This window comes from Cryptomeria japonica, chromosome 3, assembly GCF_030272615.1.
Source record: "Cryptomeria japonica chromosome 3, Sugi_1.0, whole genome shotgun sequence".
In the NCBI taxonomy this organism is placed as follows: Eukaryota; Viridiplantae; Streptophyta; class Pinopsida; order Cupressales; family Cupressaceae; genus Cryptomeria; species Cryptomeria japonica.
In genome coordinates this window covers 158,329,564-158,342,309 of record NC_081407.1, presented here as the reverse complement: position 1 = coordinate 158,342,309, position 12,746 = coordinate 158,329,564, and positions in this window count along the sequence as shown.

Here is a 12,746-nt window from a genome sequence, read left to right as displayed (position 1 = left end):
AGACCATTGTATTATCTCCTATAAAGCTTGTTAGATAGGAGAATGTAATGAGTGGCCAGCTTCCGAATCCGCACGCGTGAGATTTTGTTGGCGTCATCAGGAAAACTTTTGGTTTTTAGATAATTGAAAATGTGTGCGAACCATTCTCCCGAATCAACATGGGCACATATAAGATCATCAAATTGAGTTTGATTAGATACAGTTAGAGAGCAGAGGACTTGTACCACAAAGCGATATTCATCCTGACCAAATTCAAGGCCTACAAGGGAAGTAGTGCTTGCCATTGCATCCACATGATGATTTTCCCTACGTGAGATGCTATTGATCATGTAAGTAGCGAGTTGCTTCAGTATAGTCAATACTAAATCTTTATATTGAGACAACTTCAACTGCTTAACATGATAGGCACCCACCACTTGGTTTACAATAAGTTTAGAATCTCCATGGATGTGGATGTTCTTTACTCCCATGGTAATCGTGGCACGAAGTCCTAAAATTAGGACCTCGTACTTGATGATGTTATTGGTACAATGAAATTCTAAACGAAAAGAGAGAGGAACTTGTTGGCATTTGATCATTTGGACTAAACTGGTAATGTGTGTTTGCTTGATGCAACCAGTATATGTCTGATGTGCATAGAGATTAGATTTATGTATGATGACTATTTTGTATGTTGTCATTGATGGAAACTATGTTTATTTAAGTCATATAAGTCCAACAGTTCAACCACCTAAACTTAACCGGTAAAGCTTAGACAGTTTCATCAGAACCAGTAATTAGGACTTCAACCGGTAGAATGACTGACGAAGTCTCACATTGACAACCGATACATGAAATCCATGAAGGATGAAGGAATGCGGTTTTGTAGCAATGTTGATGACTATCAGATGAAGATATTTTAGTGACCGCACGTGCTGAATCGATCAGGTGAACGAGATTTGTTTGATAAAATAGATTAGTGGATGGAGACTTAACCGAAAGTGATGAAAATCACTCAGATCGATAAAACAACACAGAATTGGATTTGTTATGTCAGTGGCCGACATAACTAAAGCGTACAATGCAAGATTGTCTAGATGCATTGAACCTAGGGAATTGTAATAATGTTCTAGCTGACCTTATGATCATTTTAATTGCGTGATGAGGTATGAAAGGATATATATACACGAGCTTGATAGTGTGATATGTGATGAGCGAATTTTGTATTTCTGATAGTGCGAAGGTAAGAGGAGTTGAGAGATGAAGTCTTTGTGATGTTGTAATGTTCTAAAGTGGATCTTATTAGACACAAAAGGTGTTATACTGAGATCATTTGTACTTGTTGTCTTCCTAATAGTTCCAACAAGAAAATCCTTTTACAAGGTCACTCATAACAGGGTACAGTCAGATCCTAACAGTTCTAATCATTAAATCCTCTAACCAGGTGACACATTAACTTGTGTTTGTGAATCCTAGTTACTTGGGTAGCTCCTAATAGGGCTAGTCCTCACAAGCCTTTTTGTAAAGCTCTTAATCAAGCTTAGACACTTCTAACATGGTGTGCCCCTAACCGGGTGTTGTAGACCTTAACCAGTCAGATCTCTATATTGCAGATAGTGGATCTTGTGGGTACTAACTCCCACCGTGGTTTTTCCCATTTGGGTTTTCCACGTATAAACTCTTGTGTCATGTGGTTTATGCTTTATATCGTGATTGCATTCTTGGTGTTATTTCTTGCATGTCTATTGAGTTTTAAGTTGGTGAAATTGATATTCAGTTTTGTACTATTTTTACTATCACGAACTGGCTTTCCTTCGGGTGAGACGAAAACCACACCTGTGCCTGAGCCAGTTTGACACCTCGAACCATCAAAAGACATGTCACACATGAAGTCCTGGTCAATGATCAAAACATCTTCGTCGGGGAAGAGGTCTAAGATGGGAAAAAACTTGTTTGAGGGAGCGTCAACTAACTGATCGAAAATAACTTGCCCTTTGATTGACTTCTGAGTTATGAAGTGCAGGTCAAATTTAGAGAGCAACATCACCCACTTGGCCAACCTTCTTGAGAGATTATACTTTGCAAAGAGGTGCTTGAGGATATCATTCTTAGCAATGACCCATGTTTCTGCATGGAGGATGTAGTGTCTCCACTTTTGAGTTGAGAAGACAAGAGTTAAGCACTGTTTTTCCACAACAGAATATCGGGTTTCATATCCTATTAAACTGCAGATGATGCAATAGATTGCTCTTTCCTTCCCTTCATCATCGCATTGGGCCAATAATGCTGCCAAAGTGTGTCATGAGGTTGAAATATACAGGAAGAAAGGTCTATCAGACATAGTTGACATTAGGATATGAGGATTAGCTAGGTAATCCTTGATGGAATCAAATGCATTTTAACATTCCTTATTCCATTTGAAATGGTTATCTTTCTTCAGCAATTGTGTAAAAGGGAGGGTATGATCAGCCAATTGTGCCACAAATCGACGAATGGCCTAGATCTTCCCCTGCAAGCTACGAAGGTGAGAGATATTCTTAGGTGGGGGCATGTTCACAATGTCATCAATCTTATATGTGTCTATTTTGATTCCTCGTCGGGAGACAATAAATCCTAGGAGCTTCCCGACATCAACATCAAAGACATACTTAAGAGGATTCAGTCTCATTTTATACAATTGAAGCCTTTCAAAGACTAGACAGATATTTTCAATATGCATTTCACGTGCTAAGGATTTTACTAAGATATCATCGACATAGTCTTCTAAGACCTTATGGATGAAATCATAGAATATCAAGTGTTGGGATACAAGAACACTGAGAGGGGGGGGGGAAGAATCAATGTTCTGCCGGTAGAATAAGATTTTATCCTTTTATACCATACACATATAAACCGGTAAACAAATAAGCATACAACTTGAAGCAAATAAACCATCCCCATAAATGAACATCGTAACACACAAAATTTATACGTGGAAAACCTCAAAGAGGAAAAACCACGGTGGGATTTGTGACCCACAATATCAGTTCACTAGCCATATGAAAGGATATTACATATAATGGGGGCCTGCACATGCAGGAAGGCACATTGCCTAGAGCATACTGCTCATCACTAAAGAGTCTCATTGAATACAAGCTTCCATTGAAGTAAAACAATAAAAATGAACTCACAAAATGCATCTACTATGCCAAATAGAGTTCTGGTTCTAGCTTTGCTCTGTACCAGTTCATAAACCCTGAACACTACTATCAATATCTCTTCTCCTCCAAGAATGCTTTCCAAGCTATCTACAGATCATTGCATGATATAACACTCACATACAAATGATCTACATACATATACTTTGCATTATGTAGTTCTACTATATTCTCCTATGTTGCATCCTATTTCATATTCAAAATGACCTAGCAGATTGACCTATATACCCATTACAAATAATATGCCTTATGTCGGCTTACAATATATTACAAAAGTTATTCAATGTCAGCCTCGACAATAATTATAAAATAATTTATTAAATAAATCTTCCTTGATGTCGACTTCCTTGAAGTACTGATGCCGGTGTCGGTGCCGATATAATCCTGAATGCTCCAAAGCCGGTGTTTGTCGGTATATGCCTCCTAATGCCAGTATATGACTTACATCTAAATTTTTTTCCATCAATGACAACATAATGAATCCGATGAGTGTCAATTGCTAACAATCTCCCCCTTTGGCATTGATGGCAACACTCATGTGAAAAATGGATTCCCTGTCGGTTCAACTGAAATATGCTCCCCTTGAGCAATACACTCCTTCTGATATCCTGATATCCTTCCGATGTGATATTTTCTGATATTTTTCATATATATACATACTCCCCCTTTGGCATCAATGCCAAATACCGGTGAAAGAATTGAAAGAATAAACGAATACTGTTAATTTCATTGGAGCTTGACCAACTTCAAAGTTTTTGGGTAAGCCTTATCCAAAAACTAAAGATATGTATCCCAACCGGTTTTGAAGGTGTCAGATATGGATGCTAGTCCACTTAGTAAGTGGGCCAATGTTTCCTTCTCCTTGACTTCTGGCGGGGTGGGTTTAGCAATCATGTCCATACACTCTCTCTTATGAACACCCAATGAATCTAATCTGGGACTCACCAATCCTCTAAGACTTCTTTCTCTTCACATGATTTTATCTCTCTCCTTCTCAAAAGCAAAAATTTGGTTCTCCAAGGACAAAATTTGTCCATCAACAGATGTGGTCAGTGCGGTTAATCCATCAAAAGAATTAGCAATGCTAGCTATCTTATCATGTAATTCCTTTAATTTACTATCTACATTTGCTGTAAGAATTCCTATGTTACAACAGACCTTGTAGATATTTATACCTTGTTTCAAACAATTGTCAATAAGAATGAGTTTAGTTTCAATTTTCTTTTTCTCTATTTCAATGATTTGGTCAAAGGCGGCTTTCTTAGCCACAGTAAATCTTTCTAATGCCTGCCGGTCTAATATCTGCTATAGTGATTGAAAATTGTTAGATATATACTCTGTTAGTTCCTTAAGCTTGCTGGAAGGGCTTGCTCCATCTTCAATCTTACAACGAGGTGTCAATCTGTGCAATACTATAACTGATTGATCAATTATTCCCTTGTCTGCAGTACCCTCCTTCAATAATTTCTGAGTAGCCATCATCATCAACTCAGTTGGACTCATCTCAGTGACTGATTTCTTCTCAACCTGAGAAGTGTCAATTGCCAAAACCTTTCTTGGGGAATCATTTTTAACTGCCGGTAAAGATTCAATTCCCTTTACCTTATCCTCTAAAACCTCTTTTGCAATAGTGGCTTCGCCACTTGGTGCAGTGTCAATTACTGCTGGTGGAGTATTATCCACAATATTCCTTGTAACCTGTACATTGCCTTGCTCAAAAATAGTTTGTGCCGGTACAGACTGTACACTCTCTTTAGCCAGTTGTGTCTGTATATTTATAGTTACTGTCGGTTTAGTCAAAATTGGAGTTGAACTACCCAAAATACCTTTTCCTTTTGATTTGTCAGGAATGGTGGAAGATGTAGCCTTAACAAACTCTTCCTCAGATGTAAGAAAATTTGGATTTTGTTGGAAGAATTTGGTCCAACCCTTACTGGTCTCATTTATCACTTCATTTACTCTACCCATCATAAGGCTTATCTGTCGGGGTTTACTACTCAAAACTGTCCTTTTTTCAACATCTATACATCTTTTCATTTCCTCATTGTTTATAGAACCACACATTTCCAAAAGTGCTACTTCCTTGATCTCCCTATCTCTCTTGACAACATCAAGTCTTCTAGCATCAAGTTTATTATACAAAGATAGAGGTATCTCCTTCAAAATTTCTATTAAGACTTTCTTATAAATGTCTATATATAACAAAATAGCCTCTTCTATTTCATTTTGCTCATTTTATTCTAAGTTCTCATAACACATAGATACATTTTTCAAAATTCCATCTTTTGTAATTTCATCAATTAGCTTAGCACATGTCATTTCATTCTTACCTGTTTTAGTATCATCACTCTTCTTCTTTTTTCTTGGGGCTGCCAGAGTTGATGTGACTGGTTTCCTCTTTTGTATAGGCTTTCTTGCCAGAGGTGGTGGTGTAGTAGGTTTAGCTGCCTTTCTAACAAGTCTCCTCCTAGGCTCTGCCTTCTTTTGCTCTAATGGTGGTTGATCTACTTTCTTCCTTTATAGCCTTTTGAAAGCTAGAGGTTCATTTTCCTCAGGGTCAGAATCAGAAGTGATGGTAGAAATATAAGCTCCAGGCTTCTTCACTTCTGCAGTACTAGCCACTGCCAGTTTTGCTACCGGTTTGGATCCAGAACCCAGTGGAGTGTCTATCTTATGAATTACATCCTGTACATATGAAAACATCTTTTCTATTTTCTTCTCTCTTCTCTTCTTGTTGAAACCAATTTTGACTTCAAGGGCCTTCTCTTCTGCCGTGCCAAAACGCTCTGTTTTTTCAACCAATGGAGCTTCAAGCAACATTTTTGCATAGAGTTCAAAAATTCTATCATCCACCTCATATCCAAGCTTAGTAACCCAGATTGTCCTAGGTTCAATTGCCTCCATAAGAGTTTCATTGGTTTTCACCATAAAACAAATATCAGTGGAGTACTTCTCCACAATTTTCTTTGACATTCTCTCCCTTTGCCTCATGTTTTCTTGAAATGTTTTGGAATACCCCCAAAGTTTCTCATCTCTGCTGGTACCAAGACTGATTATTGCTTCCTTTATCTACATACCTAACGGTATGTCATGAGCCCAACACTTCTTGCCAAGACTAGGTAGCTCATTCAAGAAGTAAAGCATTAAATAAACAATCAAATCTCCGTATCTAAAAGTTCCTTTCTTAAATCCCTTAATCTTTCCAAGGTTCAACATCAATTCATTCCTCAACCATTCACATAAATCATATTTTTCATTATTCCTCAGCTTCTGATATGCAATATGAATACATGAACTAGCAACAAAATTCAATTGATTAGATTGAGTTACCTTATAACCTGTTATCATGCTTGCAAATTTCACATCAGTGTCAATGATTGTGTTGATCCTCATTGATTTTCTATTAGGAGTTGCACCGATGAGTTTCTCAACCTCAATGTTGGAAATTTTCTTGCCAGGTTCTTGTTCGACTTTGGGTAAGCCGGTGACTGCTTGAATAGCCTCCTTGGTGATCATGTAAGGCCGATCTGGCCAGATGAACTCGTTGTGAACCCTGCTCAAAACATATCTGATGACTTCATCCTCGAATTCCGATATGTACAGAATATCGGATAATACTAGATCCTCAATTGCTCTGTATTCCGGCTTGATGGTTCTGGAGTCTCCCAATATCATGGATTGATACATGCTTTTGATGTCCTTTGTGCCTAGATCCTCCAGGGTGCAGTGAATGTATGCCCTCACGTCTTCAACATACATCACACCATCAGGAACCCTAGAAAATGCTCCCGTAGAGTCTTCTTTCTTAGCAATCAGGGGAAACTCCTTGAATACGAGCCTTAACCTATCCTTGACTTTGACAATGGTGGGATTTGCAATGAAAGTAGGAGTTGAAGATCTAGATGACATTTTTTGAAGAATAGCTGAAAGTGAACACCGATGGAAGATTGAGTGATTCTCAGATAACTACTCAAAATCCTTTCACAATGCCTTTGCTTGCTCTTAATTCTCCTGAAATTAGCCTTTTCTTCGCTCTGAATGATTGAATGCTCGGTGAGTGAAAATGAATTAACTTGCCCTTTTTATCAGCGAATAAAACCCTAATCTTTCTCTATAATAAATGCTTCACGAACAACCCTAACGGATGCCAGTTTCATAGTCTTATGCTGGGTGAACCTTCAATAATGATGAAATCAACTCTCCAGATCTCTTCCAATCTCCTCTAGGGGAATAAGCAATATTTTCAATGAATTTACCAACCCCTAAGGCCTATGCCTTAGTTACTGGTGGAATTTCCTGCCGGTGGAGGAATACCCTGTTCTACCGGTGGAGTTATTTGTGTAGATCCATCTTCACTTTGTTCTTCAGATTTTCTAACCCATCTCTTGGTGAGATCTTTTTGTATTTCATCTACCTTATGCTTTCCTTTCTCATTGTCTTTATCATTGCTAACCGGTTGAGTCTTGCTTCTGCAATACTTAGCAATATGACCTATTTCGTTGCATACATAACATGTAACATTTTTCTTTTCAATTGCTTTGACATATCTAGTGTCATTCCTTGACCTACAATGATTAGCAAATATCCAAACTTTCCACATGCATGACATTTAACATTCATTCTGCAATCTTCTGATCTTTGACCATATTTCTTGCAATTTGTGCATTGACCGGGAATAAAATTATAGTTTTGATTTGCTTTTTTTCTACATTGTTTAGCCATATACCTAAATTTATTGCAAACAAAACAATACCATTGAATTTATAAGCATTATATTGCCTTACCGGTTTCCTCTGTTCTAACGAGTTCTGCATACCGGTTGTCTGATCTTCATTTGCAGTACCAGAGCTTTCACCTTGTACAAATCCAAGTCCTCTAGAATCATCAATCTGCCTTTTTCTTTTCAATAAGTCATCCAACTATGCAACACTAATATGTTGCAGTAATCAGATCATCTCTCAGAGTAGTTATTTGTCTTTAAAGTTCTTTTTCATTGTTTCAAGAGTGTGCGAAGTCAGTTCTCAACAGATTATTCTCATGAGTCAATCTGCCACATTCATCAAATTTGTTCTTCAAAGATATAACAAGATTATCTTCCTTCTTCTTTCTGTCCTCAATATCTTTTGATAGCCTCATAGTCAGATCTTGCATTTCATTGTTCATGAGCATGTTTTCTTGACTTAGATTCTGACATTGTTCCTTAAGTGCATTCTTCTCCTCATCATTCAGGTTTTGCAAAATTTCTTTTCTCTTGGCTTGAGATGACGATAACCTTTCTTGCAGGATAAGAATCAACTCATTAGCAGAATTCAATTCATCTTGCAATTTCAAGTTCTTTATCCTTTCAACATCATAATCCTCAAGAGCCATCTCAAGTTGCTTCTCCATAGCCATGTTCAAAGATTTCGATTTCAGGATCTTCCTCAAGCTGTTAAACTTCTTCCAATGTATCAAGCTCTGATACCAATTGTTGGGAACCAAGGACACTGAGAGGGGGGGGGGGGGGGGGTGCATTAGTGTTCTGCCAGTAGAATAATATTTTATCCTTTTATACCATACACATATAAACCAGTAAACAAATAAACATACAACTTGAAGCAAATAAACTATCCACATAAATGAACACCATAACACACATGATTTATATGTGGAAAACCTCAAAGAGGAAAAACCACAGTGGGATTTGTGACCCACAATATCAGTTCACTGGCCATATGAAAGGATATTACATATAATGGGGGCCTGCACATGCAGAAAGGCACACTGCCTAGAGCATACTGCTCATCACTAAAGAGTCTCACTGACTACAAGATTCTACTGAAGTAAAACAATAAAAATGAACTCACAAAATGCATCTGCTATGCCAAATAGAGTTCCGATTCTAGCTCTACTATGTACCAGTTCATAAACCCTGAACACTACTACCGATATCTCTTCTCCTCCAAGAATGCTTTCCAAGCTATCTACAGATCATTGCATGATATAACACTCGCATACAAATTATCTACATACATATACTTCTCATTATGCAGTTCTGCTATATTCTCCTATGTCGCATCCTATTTCATATTCAAAATGACCTAGCAGACTGACCTATATACCCATTACAAATAATATGCCTTATGTCGGCTTACAATATATTACAAAATTTATTCAGTGTCGACCTTGACAATAATTACAAAATGATTTATTAAATAAATCTTCCTTGATCTCGACTTCCTTGAAATACTGATGCCAGTGCCAGTGACGGTATAATCCTGAATGCTCCAAAGCCGGTGTCTATGAGTATATGCCTCCTAATGCCGGTATATGACTTCCATCTAAACTTGTTTCCATCAATGACCATAGAATGAATCCGATGAGTGTCAATTGCCAACATCAAGGTCATGGATCGTTGATAGGTTGCTCTTGCATTCTTCAACCCAAATGACATGACGATATAGCAAAAGGTCTTCCAAGGGGTTGTGAAAGAAGTTTTATATTGATCTTTTGGGCTAATATGGATCTGGTTATAACCTGAGAAGCCATCCATGAATGAGAGTAAAGAATACCCCGTGTTTGAATCCATGATCATATTAATATTCGGGAGAGGAAAGTCATCCTTGAGGGAGTCTTTGTTCACATCTCGAAAATCAATGCAAATACAGATGCAACCATCGGGTTTGCTTACTGGGACAATGTTTGAGTTCCAAGGTGAATAGTCAATGGGGCGGATAAAGGCAACTTTTAGGAGCTTCTCTATCTCGGCATAGACTAATAGAGCCACCTTAGGATTCATCTTTTGAATCTTTTGCTTCACTGGCTTAGCATTAGGACTAAGCTCAATTTTGTGTACCACAATGGAATCATCAATGCCTGACATCTCCTCATAAGACCAAGTGAATATGTAAGGGAATTGATGTCGCAAGTTGGAATATTCTTTGAGTTCTTTGGAGGATAATCATTTTCCCACTTTTATGACCTTGTCGGGAGTCTTGTCGCTCATGACGATGTCAGTAGTTTCTCCACTAAGGAGCGCACTACAGTCTTCAGGATTTGGAATAGACATTTGTTCTCCATTGTGAGATAGAGGTGTCCCTTGTGGAACGGATTCCCCAAAGTATGCCTGGGTATTCAAGAAATACAAGAATCAATGTTTATGATGATAAGAGGGCAGCCCATCATATGCACCCAAAAATAGCTTCAAGGATTCTTCTAAAGGGAAAAGATCCAAGGGAATCTCATTAGGTGATACACCAACATCGATGAGTTCTAGATGAACAAGCTTTAAAGGAAGGGGATCAACCAAAATCATGTTAATAGTTAACCATGGTTTCACCTTTCGACCCATATAACGATATCCTAGTCCAGTGTTGTGGTAACAAGGTTCTGCTTCTAAAGGAATTCAGATGCCTTGCTCATTAGGTCCACAACCCTTTCCATCATATCTAAGATGAGACACAAGCTTGTATCCAAGACCATAGATGTTTTTTAATTCCTTGAATGATTGTGGATTCGTATAGAAGAGATGATCGACATGATAAGTATCACCTAGCTTTATAGACGCATAATCATCTTTCGTAGCTGAGATGAATGAAATCTTAGAAAAAATTAAGTGGATGGGATCTACTTTGTACTCACCAACATGAGAATCAGTAAAATCCAAAGAACCCCAATCGTCACCTAAACATGCATTCAATTTTGAAGGTGATTTAGCCGGGGAAGGTTTAAAGGGTGTATACTCTAGCATTTTCACCTTAGGAGTATCTACCTTTGGGGATTTTTCTTTTGAAGAATACTTCTTCTTAGGTGATCTCTCCTTTTTAACAAATTCCTTAGTGACTTCTTCCTTTTTGCGCTCTTCCTTTTTAGGGGATGAGACAAAAGCATAAGTTATGATCGAAGAAGACAAGGTGGGTACATGATTTTGAAATGAACGTTCAACAAAATCCTGATCAACTGTGGATATTTGACATAATCGCATAGCCTCATGATCAACCTTAATTGTGACAACTTGATTATTAGCCATGATCTTCACAGATCCATGAAGTGTAGATGAAATGATTCCCAAAGCATGTAGCCATGGTTTGCCCAAAAGAAGATAGTATGATAAAGGGCCTGACATAATGTGCACAAGGGTTGGGATAGTGACTGGTCCAACCTTCAAGGACAATATGACAGTCCCCACATCGGTCTTACCACTGTTATCAAAACCTTGAATGAATAAGGAGGATTCTGCCAAAGAATTTGGGTCCACCTTGATCTTTGGTAACAAGTCTAAACCACAAACGTTCAATGTCAAACTTGTATTGACAAGCGTTCGTCTAATACCAATACCATTCACATGAACAATGATCATTAACAGATCTACTAAATTCCTCACTTCGAGAGGTGGGAGTTCATGCGGATAAAAGATAATATTCAATGAATCCACACGAATATGATCCATCAACGCATTCACATCAGCTACTCTCGTGGAGGAAGGTAGCATTTTTTTTTTGCAAAGTTTCTTGTAGCATACCTTGACATATCAGGGTGGTTTGAAGCAAATCCCAAAGTGAGACTTAGCCGGAGTAACCTTAAGTTGCTTGATAAGATCATAATCACTTGGTTGCTTGTTTGTTGACAAAGGTGCCTTAGGAAGGACAGGTTGAGAAGGAGGTAAATAAGTTCGGGGTGGTTCAGGAACTTGTTTCTTATTCCGAGTGTTATACGTATGAGAAATAGTATTATAAGATAATTGTTTGGATTGCATGATTCTTGCATATAAATAAAAAGCTTCTCCCTTGAAAGGTTTTCCATTAATGGTCTTATGCCTCTTAGGAGAAGGAATTGCCGCTGTCACATGGATGTAAGGTCTCTTAGGCCTTTGTGGGACCATGGAGACAACAATGACATTCACAAACCTTTCATTTTTGCATGAGTATGTCGTGGAGGATGACTTGCCCTTTACATCTCTTTTAGGAGAAGGCACTTCAAGGAAGTCATCCAAGACTTCATCCAGCATATCAAAATCATCCTTCGAGAATGCCTTATCAAAGGTGTTGAACTCTAAGAGGAAAAGGTTCAACATTAATCATTCACGTCAGGTTCACTAAAATGTAGGGGAGGAGATTTGCCCCCTCCAAGATGATGAATCTTAGAAGGAAAATTAGTCCACCAAGACCTCTTCGAACTGGAGTGAAGATGAGCCAGGGGATAACAATTAACTACTCTAACTATGCTATAAAAGTTAAATAACAAAATTACAATGTAGGAGTAATAAATATATAAAAAACCGAGTTTATGGGATGATACAATGTTGAAAGCAGGTTATACCTTCCAGTCGGGGAGCTCCCAGGTTTCGGACACCAGCACGACATGTTGTAGTCCGTATGACCTATGAATAGGGAAAAGTCAAGAAAGAAGCTTGTAAGTAATTTCCTGCGCATGGAATCTATTAATCACCTGCACACATTGAGATGGGGAAAATTGTTGGGGTTGTATAGTGGCTTGTCTTAGTCAAACCCTCGTTTAGGTGTTTCCACCATCATAGACAACCAGATATATAAATTGGAAACTTGGTAAATTGGAAAATTGGAAATATGCAAA